Here is a 17,307-nt window from a genome sequence, read left to right on the forward strand (position 1 = left end):
CTGTGTCATCTCGAATGACGGGAAATGATTCATTGTCATGCACACACACACACACACGCAGGCCTGTAATTACCTAGACAATGCAACAGGAAGGCACACACAACACAAACCAGACACATACCAAATGACTTGCACAATTTATTTTGGCTTCACGCAAAAATAGAGAGAACTGAGAAAAGACACAGAAAAATAAGAGGGAAAAGGGGAAGAGAGAGAGAGAGAGAGAGAGAGAGAGAGAGAGAGAGAGAGAGAGAGAGAGAGAGAGAGAGAGAGAGACCTGAGGGCCCAGCAGGAAAGGGTGGCCACAGCCCTCAAGGGAGGGATTGAAAAAGCTTATTCCACTTTCCGCAAGTGCTACCACGAAAACACCCAGCCACCATACAGGGGGTGAACGCAAGCCTTTCACGAGACTGTGCCTCAAAACTTAAAGTCTACCTGGCCCACCACTCCACCCTGGACGAGACCAGCCTTTACAACAAGGTCACCTCTACAAGGCAGCCGTCACAACTTTTGCCCGGACCCTGAAGGACGTCACTATCAACCGTAGCCCCAGCACCCCACACAGGAGCAACAGAGCAGAGGACACCCCGCCCAGACCAGCGAGACCCCCTCCCAGACCTGCAAGACCCCCTCCTGAAGGACCTGCACCAAGAGAACCCACGCCAAGAGGACCTACACCCAGACCACAGCATCGCCAGCCACCTACAGCAGCACCTGGATGTTCTGTGTGTCAAGGAGAAGGTAGAGGAGAGACATGGATGGTGGAAGAGAAAGGGGGGGGGGGGGGCGGAGCATGGAGGGAGGGGCGGAGAAAGGGGAGGGGTGGTGGTTAAAATGACGGTGTAATGGGGTTTAACTGATGTAATAGGGGGCATGACTTTACCCCTGCAACACTTTACTGATAGTGACAGTTCTCTCTTCGGCAGACACACACACACGCACACACACACATGCAAGCACGCACACACACACATGCACACACACACACGGATTCACAGAACTGAGATCAGCAGGCCAGTCTCAGAAAACGTTCCCAGTCCCCGAAAAAACTGGGACCTGCCCCCCTCTGTCAGAGCTCTCTGGCCACGATATAAGCCTACAGTAGTACTCTCACGTTCCACCGTCCCAAAGCTTCCAACCGTATGCACACGTTTTCTGCTCACAAGTAGGGTGTGAGAGACAACGAGCAGCCCAGTGTGTCAGCGAAGGAGGCAGAGAGATGACAGGGCGTTCCTCAGGTACGACTGGCTGTACTGTGGGCAACATGGTGGCAGCTGAGGGTCGGGGAGGGTGTTCAGGTGTTTCCCAGAGACGGACTCAACTAGAACACATTGAACACACACACACAAACTAAGAACTCAAACACCTAGGCTAACTACAGCAGACACAACAACACTACGCCAGACAAAACAATGTGGACGTGTTTAGACAGGCGACCCACAGGTCGCCACCTGTCCAATGAGGATCCTGGGACAGCAGGAGGAGGCGGGGCCAGACACAGTGATGCTGTCTCTGACAGACAGGCCTGCTGAAGTAGAGAGTGGAAATAAAGAGAGAGAGGGGTTAGAGGGAACATACGAGAGCCTGTGGGGGGAGGAGAAGGAGAAAGTGGGACACACAGAGAGAGAGAGAGAGAGAGAGAGAGAGGGAGAGAGAGAGGGATAGTCAGAGAAACAAAGGCAGAACGAGGCAACTCTTCCCCTTTCACAACATCCATTATTGAGAGGAGGGGGAGAGAGAGAGAGAGAGACAGAGATAGAGAGACAGAGAGAGACAGAGAGAGAGACAGAGAGAGACAGAGAGAGAGAGAGAGAGAGAGACAGAGAGAGAGAGAGACAGAGAGAGAGAGACAGAGAGAGACAGAGAGAGAGGGAGAGAGAGAGGGAGAGAGAGAGGGATAGTCAGAGAAACAAAGGCAGAACGAGGCAACTCTTCCCCTTTCACAACATCCATTATTGAGAGGAGGGGGAGAGAGAGAGAGAGAGAGACAGAGATAGAGATACAGAGAGAGACAGAGAGAGAGACAGAGAGAGACAGAGAGAGACAGAGAGAGAGAGAGAGAGAGAGACAGAGAGAGAGAGAGACAGAGAGAGAGAGACAGAGAGAGACAGAGAGAGACAGAGAGAGGGAAGAGCGAGAGCTAAAACAACTGTTCCAGACCAGACTGGACCCCAGAACCCTGAGAGAGGGGTTAGAGGGAACATACGAGAGCCTGTGGGGGGAGGAGAAGGAGAAAGTGGGACACAGAGAGAGAGAGAGAGAGAGAGACAGAGAGAGAGGGAGAGAGAGAGGGAGAGAGAGAGGGATAGTCAGAGAAACAAAGGCAGAACGAGGCAACTCTTCCCCTTTCACAACATCCATTATTGAGAGGAGGGGGAGAGAGAGAGAGAGAGAGAGACAGAGATAGAGAGACAGAGATAGAGAGACAGAGAGAGGGAAGAGCGAGAGCTAAAACAACTGTTCCAGACCAGACTGGACCCCAGAACCCTGATAAGATCACGAGTCGGTACAGACGCCGAGCACAGCCGTACACGGAAAACCAAAAGCGCATGGGAAGAATAGACAACCAAACCCCATAGGAAACAGCTCGGTCCCTGTACAGGGTCTGTGCAGTTGCACACTGTACATCTACCGTACTACAGATGTACCTGGTGCAGCAGCAGGTACAACAGCTCAGCCTACAGCATGTGAGCTGCATTGTAAGGGACACACACGCAGACACATTCAGCCTGTGGTACAGTGGGCTACCTGACCATGCCTCTGGCCGTATACACAACACTTGGGCCAGCAGGAAGAGGCACTGCCCACAGCGCAGTTACTTGTCCCACGCATCTTTTGGAAAGTGGTACTCGTGTCTTCATCAGGGTCCTTCCCGGGACAAGAGCAGCTCGACCAGGCCTACACAGACCGACAGACCCAACACTCCTGTCTGGCCCAGCTGTCACTCTCGGCGTTGCCACGGCAGCGGCACAGCCGGCTCCTGGAAGCCGCCGCCTTCAGATTTGTCTGCTCTCATTACGGGATGGAGAGACAAGATGTACCCGCGCTCGTACGCGCACATATGCACAAGCGCACACGCACACCCACACCCACACACACGCACACACACCATAGTGTTTCTGGTAGAAGTAGAGACATAGGCTGCAAACAGAGTCAAATCCCCACCACCCACAACAGATTGCTTATAGTTTTGATGTGAGTCACTGCGGCATTATGGAGAGTAGTTGTCCAGCCAGACAACTGGTGGGCACAGCACGGAATTCACTCAATAACACACAGATATACACACACGCACGCACACGCACACACACACACACACATTCTGTCTGAAAATACAAAACGTGGACACACAGTCGCACACTTGCGCACACAGACACAGCGGGATATAGTTAGGATAGTCTGTCGTAACACACACACGCAAGGCATTTTCTAACCAAGGACACAAGCGGAGGTTGTGCTGTGAGGAGACCTGTCCTGCTCTCCAAACCCCTGGCAGGCTAACTTCACCACGGACACATTAGTTAAGGCTCTTCCTGGAAAAGCTGTTTCAAGAAAAGCCTGTGCTTTCTCTGCCTTGTGTGTGTGTGTGTGTTCCTCAGTGTTGTTTTTGCCGTGTGTGTGCGTGTCTGTTTTTCTCAGTGGAGACCAGTGTTTTGCCTTGAGGCCATGTCTTTGTCTCCATGATGGAGGGAGTGATACTGCAGGTTGGGCGGGGGCTGTGAGCTCATACTATTGTCCTCACAACTCTCATGGAACAGAATGAGAGAATAAAAGAGTGGAGGTTTTTCCAACGTAGGCTGGGGAGATGGGGGGGGTGGGGGGGGGGCGGTGTCTGAAGAATATCCCCATTCATCCCACACACACAGGAAGAGCAGGGAGAGAGGCAGGAAGTCAACAGGATCGGCTCACTCCCGGGACGACAGGGGGAGAGGGTTGTACCAAAACAACTCCAAGAAGAGGGGTGGGTTCTTGTAGAGGAGAGGAAAGAACAACAGCTGTCACCACGGCCACGGCTGAACTAGGCTATTGCTGCAATGCGCAAATTTGACCATTATTCCTTAAAATGAATTAAATATTGCACACTTTCCAGTCAGTGTTTTTCTGCTCAGGCATATATCATATGGACTGAACCACCTTGGCAGCCTGTGCTGGTGTGTGTGTGTGTGTGCGTGTGTGTGGTTTAGAGCATCGGGTCACAGGTTTTGTTCCCTAATAAGATTCTTTAGCAGGGTGGAATCTATTAGTTCCAGACATGCCACACTAATACTGGAGAAACACACACATTCTTACTGAGAGAGAGATAAAGAGAGGGAGAGAGGGAGAGAGAGAGAGAGAAAGGGAGAAGGCGAAGTAGGGAGAAGGAGAGGGGGAGAGGTAATAGAGAGAGGAAGAAATTAAGTTTCAGTATTATTAAGTGTTGGGGAAATTATTGGTAGAATAGAAAGTCCAGCCAGTGACTTTTCCTCTTACTGGGCTCAGATGAGTTGAGGAAAAGTGTCTCGTTCTGACGAGGCAACTTAACGAGCTTACAGAGAGGGAAAAACAACTTACCGCCAAACCACAATGTGTGTGTGTGTGTGTGTGTGTGTGTGTGTGTGTGTGTGTGTGTGTGTGTGTGTGTGTGTGTGTGTGTGTGTGTGTGTGTGTGTGTGTGTGTGTGGACTTTCACTGCTTTCAGACCTCACTCACTCTAGGGATGCAGCTGTGTTTGAGAAAGGGAGAGGAATCAAAGGATCATGTACCCACAAAATCAAAAGAGAGAGAGAAAGGGAGAGAGAGAAAGAGAGAGAGAGAGAGAGAGAAAGGGAAAGAGAGAGAGAGAGAGAGAGAGAGAGAGAGAGAGAGAGAGAGAGAGAGAGAAGGGGATAGAGAGAGAGAAGAGGAGAGAGAGAGAGAAAGAGAGAGAGAGAGAGAGAGAGAGAGAGAGAGAGGAGAGAGAGAAGGGGAGAGAGAGGGGGGGAGAGGGAGAGAGAGATAAAGGGAGAGAGAGAGAGAGAGAGGGAGAGGGAGAGAAAGGGGAGAGAGAGAGAGAGAGAGAGAGAGAGGAGAGAGAGGGAGAGGGAGAGAGAGAGAAGGGAGAGAGAGAGGGAGAGAAGGAGAGAAAGGGAGAGAGTGAGAGAGAGAGAGGGAGAGAGAGAAAGGGAGAGAGAGGGAGAGAAAGGGAGAGAGAGAGACAGAGAGAGGGAGAGAGAGAGAGAGAGAGAGAGAGAGAGAGAGAGAGGAAGGGAGAGAGAGAAAGGGAGAGCGAGAGAGGGAGAGCGATAGAGTGGATGCATGAATGCTGATCTCTGCAGCAACAGTGAACATGGACATGAATAAGTAAAGCAGGACAAGAGCCATTAGAGAGCAGCTGCCAACACACCTTCACACACACACACGCACGCACGCACACACACACACACACACACACACACACACACACACACACACACACACACACACACACACACACACACACACACACAAAGGAAGCTCCAAAATAAAGGAGAGGAGGGAGATGGTGGAGAGCTATCACTTCCATCATCATCATCACTGTTACCTTGGTAACACCCAATGATGTGTGAGAGGAGAGCTGGATTAGTGTGTTAGTGTGTATCAGGACAATCATCCTGTACACAGTCTACAGCATGGTGCCTCCTTAGGGACACTCATAGTAAGGCTGACTGAAGTTATCAATACGAGAGGAGATTAAAATAGACTAGCTTAATAGTGAATAGATTAGCAACGTTCATATTTACATCGTCTCCTGTAGCGTAGTCTACCAGCCGATGTGTTAATTCTAGAGACGGGCTCTCCTCTGCTGGCTGGTGTGTTTACGGACATATTCAATCTCTCCCTATCCCAGTCTGCTGTCCCCACATGCTCCAAGAAGTCCTCGATTGTTCCTGTACCCAAGAAAGCTAAGGTAACTGAGCTAAACGACTACCGCCCCGTAGCACTCACTTCTGTCATCATGAAATGCTTTGAGAGACTAGTCAAGGATCATATCACCTCCACCTTACCTGCCGCCCTAGACCCACTCCAATTTGCGTACCGCCTCGATAGATCCACAGAAGATGCAATCGCCATCGCACTGCACACTGCCTTATCCCATCTGGACAATGGGAATATCTACGTAAGAATGTTGTTCATTGACTATAGCTCAGCATTCAACACAATAGTACCATCCAAGCTCATTAAGCTCGAGGCCCTGGGTCTGAACCCCGCCCTGGAAACTGGGTCCTGGACTTCCTGACGGGCCGACCCCAGCTGGTGAAGGTAGGAAACAACACTTCCACTTAGCTGATCCTCAACACCGGGGCCCAACAAGGGTGCGTGCTCAGCCCCCTCCTGTACTCGCTGTTCACCCATGACTGCATGGCCATGCACACCTCCAACTCAATCATCAAGTTTGCAGACGACACAACAGTAGCAGACTGATTACTAACAATGACGAGACAGGGAGGTGAGGGCTCTGGGAATGTGGTGAAAGGAAAATAACCTCTCACTCAACGTCAACAAAACAAAGGAGATGATTATGGACAAAGGAGATGATCATGGCAGAGGGAGCACCACCATATCCACAACGACGGGACTGCAGTGGAGAAGGTGGAAAGCTTCAAATTCCTCAGTGTACACATCACGGCAAAACGGAAATGGTCCACCCACACAGACAGCGTGGTGAAGAAGGTGCAACAGCGCCTCTTCAACCTCAGGAGGCTGAAGAAATGTCACCAAAAACACTCACAAGCTTTTACAGATGCACAATTGAGAGCATCCTGTCGGGCTGTATCACCACCTGGTACGACAATTTCCCCCACCCTCAACCACAGAGCTCTCCAGAGGGTGGTACGGTCTAACCAACGCATCACCAGGGGCAAACTACCTGTCCTCCAGGACACCTACAGCACCCAATGTCACAGAAAGGCCAAAAAGATCATCAAGGACAACAACCACCCGAGCCTCTGCCTGTTCACCCCGCTATCATCCAGAAGGCGAGGTCAGTACAGGTGCATCAAAGCAGGGACCGGGAGACTGAAAAACAGCTTCTATCTCAGGCCATCAGACTGTTAAATAGCCATCACTAGCACATTAGAGGCTGCTTCCCATATACAGTACATAGACGTCAAATCACTGGCCACTTTAATAAATGCAACACTACTCACTACTCACTACTCACTTTAATAATGTTTACATATTTTGCATTACTCATCTCATATGTATATACTGTATTCTATCCTATTCTACTGTATCTTAGTCTATGCCACCCTGACATTGCTCGTCCATACTGTATATTTATATAATCTTAATTCCATTCGTTTACTTAGATTTGTGTTTATTGGGTATGTGTTGTGAAATTCTTAGATATTATTTGTTAGATGTTACCGTCTTGTCGGAGCTAGAAACCCAAGCATTTCGCTGCACCCGCAATAACATCTGCTTAACACGTGTATGTGACCAATAACATTTGATTTGATTTGTTGTTTCAGCGAGGTCAGGGCTGATTGGACCACAAAACCAGTGTCAGATCAGCAGAGGATACAGCCCTGTATCCCTCCATCCACCCTCTTTCACCCTTCTCTCTCTCTCTCTCTCTCTCTCTCTCGGTTTTTTCCATTGGCGGGTGGTTGATGCCAAAATTAGTCCTACTGTATGTTGTTGCCTCTGACGTAAATGTGTTTTGTTGTGTGCTTTGCCCTGCTTTGACACTCAACCCCCCCCCCCCTCTCTGTCCATTCCTCTCTATCCCTCTAGCTCTCTGGGCTGACCCAGCACTCTCCCTATTGTGTGTCCAAAGAGACAGTGCTGACCAGTGCTGACCTGGCCTCCCCACACACACACACAAAGGCTCCTATCCCACCACTGTGGCTGGCACCACCATGCTGCTTCAGAGGGGTAGCAACCCTAGCACACACACGCATAGTGACAGACATACACACTCAAACACACAGTAGAATTCAACAGGGCTTAGAGGGAGAGGGGAAGTGTGTACAGTGCCTTCAGAAAGTATTCATACCCCCTGATTAACTGCCTGAATTCAAAATGGAGTCAATATTTTTTTAAATCACCCATCTACACACAGTATCCCATAATGACAAAGTGAAAACATGTTTTTTTAAATGATAGCTAATTTATTGAAAATGAAATATTACATTTACATAATATTACATTTACATAAGTATTCACACCCCTAGTCAAAACTTTGTTCAAACACCTTTGGCAGCGATTACAGCTGTTGAGTCTTTCTGGGTAAGTCTCTAAGAGCTTTCCACACCCGGACTGTGCAACATTTGTCCATTACTCTTTTCAAAATTCTTCATGGCTTTGAGCATTGATCATTGCTAGAAGCCATGTTCAGGTCTTGACATAGATTTTCAAGTAGATTTAAGTCAAAAAACTGTAACTCAGCCACTCAGGAACATTCACTGTCTTCTTGGTAAGTAACTCTGGTGTAGATTTGGCCTGGTGTTTCAGGTTATTGTCCTGTAGGAAGGTGGAAAGCAGACTGAACCAGGCTTTCCTATTACAAGCGTTCCCATAACATGATGCCGCCACCACTGAGAATATGGAGAGTGGTGCTCAGTAATGTGTTGTTGTCCGAAACATAACACTTTGTTTTCAGGGACCAAACGTTGAATTGCTTTGCCACATTTTTTTTGCAGTATTACTTTCGTACCTTGTTGCAAACAGGATGCATGTTTTGGAATATTTTCTATTCTGTACAGGCTTCCTTCTTTCTTTTCACTCTGTCGATTAGGTTAGTATTGTGGAGTACCTGTTTTAAAGTCACTTGAAGCGGTTTCCTTCCTCTCCGGCAACTGAGTAAGGAAGGATGCCTGTATCTTTGTAGTGGCTTTATAGTGACTGGGTGAATTGATACATCATCCAAAGTGTAATTACTAACTTCACCTAAGGGCTGGGCGGTATACCGTATTTTATGATATACCGGTATTGATGCAGGGACCGGTTTGCAATATGTTAGCTACATGAAGTAGCTAAGAAAAAACACGCAATGTAGCCAAAGCTTATAGGATCCCCTAGGAAACACTTATCAACACTTTAGTTCCTACACTGTCACAATAACTCCTCCCTGGCATTTTAATTTGTTGTCATCTCAAATAACACTGTATTCAATGTGCCCACTATTATATTCTAACTATAGAATTAGAATAGTCATTCTATTTCCATGTTTCCAACAGTTTTGCTCTACTTCGCAAGTCAAATCGCAATTGCAACATTTGGTTAAAAACAAGTCCTAGATTATTTGCCAGATCGTGCAGCCCTACGTGGCAGTGTGGAAATTATCTCAATTGAGCAGTGGTGTAAAGTAAAAATACTTTCAAGTACTACTTAAGTAAACATACTTTTAAGTACTACTTAAGTAAACATACTTTTAAGTACTGCTTAAGTAAACATACTTTTAAGTAAACATACTTTTAAGTAAACATACTTTTAAGTACTACTTAAGTAAACATACTTTTAAGTACTACTTAAGTAAAAATACTTTCAAGTACTACTTAAGTAAACATACTTTTAAGTACTACTTAAGTAAACATACTTTTAAGTACTGCTTAAGTAAACATACTTTTAAGTAAACATACTTTTAAGTACTACTTAAGTAAACATACTTTCAAGTACTACTTAAGTAAACATACTTTTAAGTAAGACGTAAGTAAAAAATACTTTCAAGTACTACTTAAGTAAACATACTTTTAAGTACTACTTAAGTAAACATACTTTTAAGTACTACTTAAGTAAACATACTTTTAAGTACTGCTTAAGTAAACATACTTTTAAGTAAACATACTTTTAAGTACTACTTAAGTAAACATACTTTCAAGTACTACTTAAGTAAACATACTTTTAAGTAAGACGTAAGTAAAAAATACTTTCAAGTACTACTTAAGTAAACATACTTTTAAGTACTACTTAAGTAAACATACTTTTAAGTACTACTTAAGTAAACATACTTTTAAGTACTGCTTAAGTAAACATACTTTTAAGTACTACTTAAGTAAACATACTGTCAAGTACTACTTAAGTAAACATACTTTTAAGTACTACGTAAGTAAACATACTTTCAAGTACTACTTAAGTAAACCTACTTTTAAGTACTACTTAAGTCATTTTTTTTGGTATCTGTATTTTACTTTAATATTTTTAATTTTGGCAACTTTTACTTTTACTTCACTACATTCCTAAAGAAAATACTGTACCTTTTGCTCCATACATTTTCCCTGACACCTAAAAGTTACATTTCGAATGCTTAGCAGGACAGGAAAATGGTCCAATTCACGCACTTATCAAGAGAACATCCCTGGTCATCCCTACTGCCTCTGATCTGGAGGACTTACTAATCACAAATGCTTTGTTTGTAAATTATGTCTGAGTGTTAGAGTGTGCACCTGGCTGTCCGTAAATAAATAAATAAATAAATAAAAGAAAATGGTGCCTTCTGGCTTGCTTAATATAAGGAATGTGAAATGATGTATACTTTTACTTTGATACTTAAGTATATTTAAAACTAAATACTTTGACTTTTACTCAAGTAGTATTTTACTGGATGACTTTCACTTTTACTTGAGTCATTTTCTATTATTAGCATATTTTTACTTTTACTCAAGTATGACAACTGGGTACTTTTTTACACCACTGCAATTGAGTGCAGGAAATGCAGAAATGATAAAAATGCTGAATTTTGGCCATATCACCCAGCCCTAACTTCACCATGCTCAAAGAGATATTCAATGTCTGCTTCTTTTTTTTTACCCATCTACCAAAAGGTGCCCTTCTTGAGGCATTGGAAAACCTCCCTGGGCTTTGTGGTTGAATCTGTGTTTGAAATTCACTGCTAGACTAAGGGACCTTACATATAATTGTATGGGTGGGTTTCAGAGATGAGGTAGTCATTTAAAAATTATGTTAAACACTATTATTGCAAACACGATGAGTCCATGCAACTTATTATGTGACTTGTTAAGCACATGTTCACTCCTGAATTTATTTAGGCTTGACATAACAAAGGGGTTGAATTCTTATTGACTCAGGACATTTCAACTTTTCATTTTTTAAATTAATTTGTAAACATTTCAAAAAACAATTCCACTTTGACATTTTGGGGTAATGTGTGTAGGCTCGTAACCAAACAATTACATGTAATTCACTTTAAATTCAGGCTGTAAGGAATTTGAAATGTCAATGTCAAAATGTGGAAGAAGTCAAGGGGTGTGAAAACTATCTGAAGCCACTGTGTGTGTGTGTGTGTGACCTCTGATTTATGGGAGTTAGGATCAATGTTCCCGCAAACTTGAATGTCGTGAAAATTTTGTGCAACTTCCAGCGCACGTTTACTGTGAACACTGAGGCTGTACCTGCTTTAAGTTACAGTTTTAACAGTGGCCAAGTAGGCTACTGTGGCTATTTGATCATAATGTTGCCCTACCAGAGTGACATACCATCAGAAACAACTGAGAAAATGCATCGCATAACATTTTAACATGGAAATAGCTGTTCTATCATTCAATCTACAGTAGCAGCCAATGTGGTGTTCAATGTGGGCCTACATTCCATGAGACCTGAAAAAAACATGCAGGGCTTGACATTAACCTGTTTATCAATTTGTCCTTCAGACAAGAATGTGACTGAAATGGTTGTTGTGTCATGTTCTGACCCTAGTTATTGTGTTAATTGTTTGTTTTCGTTGGTCAGGACGTGAGTTGGGTGGGCATTCTATGTTTTGTGTGTCTAGGTTGTTTTTCTGTGTTCGGCCTATTATGGTTCTCAATCAGAGGCAGGTGTCGTTCGTTGTCTCTGATTGAGAATCATACATAGGTTGCCTGGGTTCACTGTTTGTTTGTGGGTGATTGTTTCCGTGTCTGTGTTTTACACCACACGGTACTGTTTTCGGGTTTTCGTTATTCACATTACGTTTATTGAACATTTTGTGTTGTTTGATGTAAGAAACCACTTTAAAAAAAAACATTGCATTATTATTCCCATACCATTATTACAGAGAATCAGACACATTATGTTACCGTCTGCCTATTGGCTACTTAGATTATTCACGCCTACCTCAAAATACAACACTGCCCCGTTAAGACAAAAAATATATATTTTCCTGCTTTTCAAAGATGTCTAGGAATGTACATGTTTTGTGCTCTTGCAGGAAGAAATCAATTCCCTATTGCTGACGACAAATGATCTATAACTGGGATAATAACTCACTAACTAGCAACGGATATGAACAACATGTGCACACGTGGCTACATGCAGCTCTGGCTTTGATCTCAAAACAAGCACTTCTACTCATGACCACAGCTATAAACACAGTCCAAGTTCAAAGTAAACGGCACAGATCCAAATATGGCAATGGTCCATTTGTGTAAAGGCCTACTGCACCACTGATTGGTTATGCCGCAGCGGTCTGTGTAGTGTACAGGCTGAGTCTTGCCCAATAGAATCCTTCTCTGATGCATTGTGCCTACAACAAAATCTCTTGCGTAGTTTGTTTTGTTTTGGTGTGCTGCAATGAAAGCAACTAATATTGATTCCATCACAAATTGCCACAGTAAGGGAAACATTGATAGTGTTAACTGACAGGGAAAACTCCAGGAAGATAAATCTGGTTATTCACTCCGTGGGTTGATATTTCTGCTGGGATCTGCGCGGCAGTCCTGGAGGACTGTTTAGTGGGAACATTGGTTAGGAGTCACCCATTAAGCCTGTTCCACATGGCGAAAGAAGGGTAAAAACAAGACAACGACCCCAGGCTCTGGGACTTCTGCACCCAAAACACCCCAACACAACACACCCAACACTCCACAATCAAATCAGGAATGGAGCCCTGTCGCGGACCCCAATGTCTTGCTCCCAGACAAACTAAACAACTTCTTTGCTCGCTTTGAGGACAATACAGTGCCACCGACACAGCCCGCTACCAAAACCTGCGGACTCTCCTTCACCGCAGCCAACGTGAGTAAAACATTTAAACGTGATAACCCTCACAAGGCTGCCGGACCAGACGGCATCCCCAGCCGCATCCTCAGAGCATGCGCAGACCAGCTGACTGGTGTGTTTACGGACATATTCAATCAATCCCTATCCCAGTCTGCTGTTCCCACATGCTTCAAGAGGGCCACCATTGTTCCTGTTCCCAAGAAAGCTAAGGTAACTGAGCCAAACGACTATCGCCCTGTAGCACTCACTTCTGTCATCATGAAGAGCTTTGAGAGACTAGTCAAGGATCATATCACCTCCACCCTACCCGACACCCTAGACCCACTCCAATTTGCTTACCGCCCTAATAGCTCCACAGACGAGGCAATCACAATCACACTGCCCTAACCCATCTGGACAAGAGGAAAACCTATGTAAGAATGCTGTTCATCGACTACAGCTCAGCATTTAACACCATAGTGCCCTCCAAACTCGTCCTTAAGCTCGAGACCCTGGGTCCCGACCCCGCCCTGTGCAACTGTGTTCTGGACTTTCTGACGGGCCGCCCCCCTGGTTGTGAAGGTAGGAAACAACATCTCCACCCTGCTGATCCTCAACACTGGGGCCCCACAAGGGTGCGTTCTCAGCCCTCTCCTGTACTCGCTGTTCACCCATGACTGCGTGGCCATGCACGCCTCCAACTCAATCATCAAGTTTGCAGACGACACTACAGTGGTAAGCTTGATTACCAGCAACGACGAGACAGCCTACAGGGAGGAGGTGAGGGCCCTCGGAGTGTAGTGTCAGGAAAATAACCTCACACTCAACGTCAACAAAACAAAGTAGATGATCGTGGACTTCAGGAAACAGCAGAGGGAGCACCCCCCTATCCACATCGACGGGACAGTAGTGGAGAGGTGGAAAGTTTTACGTTCCTGGGCGTACACATCACAGACAAACTGAAATGGTCCACCCACACAGACAGCGTGGTGAAGGCGGCGCAACAGCGCCTCTTCAACCTCAGGAGGCTGAAGAAATTTGGCTTGTCACCAAAAACACTCACAAACTTCTACAGATGCACAATCGAGAGCATCCTGTTGGGCTGTATCACCGCCTGGTACGGCAACTGCAAGGCTCTCCAGAGGGAAGTGAGGTCTGCACAACGCATCACCGGGGCCAACATCACCGGGGGGCCACCACCCGATGTCACAGGAAGGCCAAAAAGATAATCAAGGACAACAACCACCCGAGCCACTGCCTGTTCACACCGCTACCATCCAGAAGGCGAGGTCAGTGCAGGTGCATCAAAGCTGGGACAGAGAGACTGAAAAACAGCTTCTATCTCAAGGCCATCAGACTGTTAAACAGCCACCACTAACAATGAGTGGCTGCTGTCAACATACTGACTCAACTCCAAACACTTTAATAATGGAAAAAATGGATGTAATAAATGTATCTCTAGTCACTTTAAACAATGCCACTTTATATCATATTTACATACCCTACATTACTCATCTCATATGTATATACTGTACTCTATACCATCTACTGCATCCTGCCTATGCCGTTCGGTCATCGCTCATCCATATATTTATATGTACATATTTCTATTAATTCCTTTACACTTGTGTGTATAAGGCAGTTGTTGTGAAATTGTTAGATTACTTATATGAAAGTTGTGAAATTGTTAGATTACTTATATGATATTAGTGCACTGTCGGAACGAGAAGCACAAACATTTCGCTACACTCGCATTAACATCTGCTAACCATGTGTATGTGACCAATACAATTTGATTTGATTTGATCTGAGAGAACACAGAAGGGGAAGACGAGGGGCGAGGTGACAGAAGGGGAAGACGAGGGGCGAGGAGTAAGAGAGAGGGAAAGGGAGAGGGGTTGGGAAGGATGAGGAGAGGAGTCGAGGGGGGTAGCAAGGAGTAGGGAGGGGTAGCAGCAGGCTACCCAGCAGGGGTGAATTCCTCTGCAGCATTGGCACAACTCTGTTGTTCAGGAAGTCAGTTAACCTTTTCCTTTCCACAAAACTCAGACTGAGCTAACAAATGTTCTCCAGTCAGCACTTATCCACCCACAGTGCTCTCAGCCAGCCTTGCGTCCTCCTACACACACACACACACACACACACACACACACACACACACACACACACACAGTCCCCCCCTTTGGCGCTCCTTTCCGTCCCTTTGCAGTGACATTCACATGTCTGCCAGCGGGCAGTATGACCTGGCGTCTGGCTCCCGCTATGTTAAACTGAGTGTAACATTAACCATTTAACCATCAGGACTTGATCAGGTCATTCCACACTAACCCCCCATTAGCAGTAGCTGGGTTTGAAGGTCACCCATCCACACTCAACACTACTCTAGGACTAGTACAGTACTACAGTGGTCAGAGCTGCCTATACAACCCACACTTAGCCGCCACATGCTAGCCCCTGGACGATGAACACACTGGGGGGTAGGGGTGGTGGTAGGGTTGGGAGATTTGGCCAAAATATAATATCACAGTACTTACAAAAAAAAGAAAGTTTAAAAAAAATGTTTTTTAATTGTTTTATTTATGGGTAGTGCAGGACCCTAGGGTGGTAAGACATGTGTCTTTCTCCATTCTACTTGTTTTATACTGTTCAATTCAACTTCAACCAAAAATAAATCCTATCCACACTGCCACGTAGGGCTGCACGATGTGGGCAAACAATCTAGGCCTAATTTCTAACCAAATGTTGCAATTACAATTTGACCTGTGATTTAGAGCAAAACACTTAGGTGAACTGTTGGAATCATGGAAATAGAATGAGTATTCTAATTCTACAGTTAGAATATAACAGTGGCCACTTTGAATACAGTGTTTGACATGACAACGAATGAAAATGCCAGGAGGAGTTATTGTGACAATGCAGGAACCAAAGTATTGACAAGTGTTTCCTGGGGTCCCTATAATTGTTGGCTACATTTAATATTTTCTCTTAGCTTCTTCAAAATCCAATCAAATTGTATTTGTAATATGTGCTGAATGCAAGTGTAGACCTTACCGTTAAAGGCTTACTTACAGGCCCTTTACCAACAATGCAGTTCAAGAAATAGAGTTGACTAAATCAAAAAACATTTACTAAATAAACTAAAGAACAAAGTAACACAAAAAATGGCATAACAATCACGGGGCTATTTACAGGGGGTACCGGTACACAGTCAATGTGCGGGGGTACAGGTTAGTCGAGGTGACTTGGGGGACTGGAGACTTTGACATTTTTTTGGTCCTTCCTCTGACACCGTCTAGTATATAGGTTCTGGATTTCAGAAAGCTTGGCACCAGTGATGTACTGGGCCGTACGCACTACCTTCTGTAGAGCCATACGGTCACATGTCGAGCAGTTGCAATACCAGGCGGTGATGCAACCAGTCAGGATGCTCTCGACGGTGCAGCTGTAGAACTTTTTGAGGATCTGGAGACCCATGCCTTTTCAGTCTACTGAGGGGGAAAAGGTGTTGTTGTGCCCTCTTCACAACTGTCTTGGTGTGTTTGGACCATGATATTTCGTTGGTGATGTGGACACCAAGGAACTTGAAACTCTCGACCCGCTCCACTACAGCTCCGTCTATTTTAATAGGGGTGTGTTCGGCCCTCTTTTCCCTATAGTCCACGATCAGCTCCTTTGTCTTAATCACGTTGAGAGAGGTTGTTGTCCTGGCACCACACTGCCAGGAATCTGACCTCCTCCCTATAGGCTCATCGTTGTCGGTGATCAGGCCTACCACTGTTGTGTCATCAGCAAACTTAATGATGGTGTTGGAGTCGTGCTCGGCCACGCACAGGGAGAACAGGGGTGGGGGGACTAAGCACGCACCCCTGAGGGTCCCCAGTGTTGAGGATCAGTGTGGCAGATGTGTTGTTGCCTACCCTTACCACCTGGGGGCGGCCCATCAGGAAGTCCAGGATCCAGTTGCAGAGGGAGGTATTTATTCCCAGAGTCCTTAGCTTAGTGATGAGCTTTGTGGGGACTATGGTGTTGAACGCTGAGCTGTAGTCAATGAACAGCATTCTCACATAGGTGTTCCTTTTGTCTAGGTGGGAAAGGGCAGTGTGGAGTGTGATTAAGATTGTGTCATCTGTGGATCTGTTGGGGCGGTATGCAAATTGGAGTGGGTCTAGGGTTTCCGGCATGATGGTGTTGATGTGAGCCATGACCAGCCTTTCAAAGCATTTCAAGGCTACTGACGTGAGTGCTATGGGTCGGTCATCATTTAGGCAGGTTACCTTTGCTTTTTTGGGCATAGGGACTATGGTGGTTTGTTTGAAACATGTAGGTATTACAGACTTGGGCAGGGAGAGGTTGAAAATGGTCATCTGCCTGGCCACGTGGCTTTGTGAATGT

General features: G+C 45.6%; 1 protein-coding gene across 2 annotated transcripts in view; it reads right to left on the reverse strand.

The window, feature by feature from the left end:
- srgap2 (SLIT-ROBO Rho GTPase activating protein 2) overlaps positions 1–17,307 on the reverse strand; it is a 137,444-nt gene that overhangs the window by 51,705 nt on the left and 68,432 nt on the right. The window lies entirely within an intron of this gene.

The sequence above is a fragment of the Oncorhynchus masou genome, chromosome 6 (genome assembly GCF_036934945.1).
Source record: "Oncorhynchus masou masou isolate Uvic2021 chromosome 6, UVic_Omas_1.1, whole genome shotgun sequence".
Lineage (NCBI taxonomy): Eukaryota > Metazoa > Chordata > Actinopteri > Salmoniformes > Salmonidae > Oncorhynchus > Oncorhynchus masou.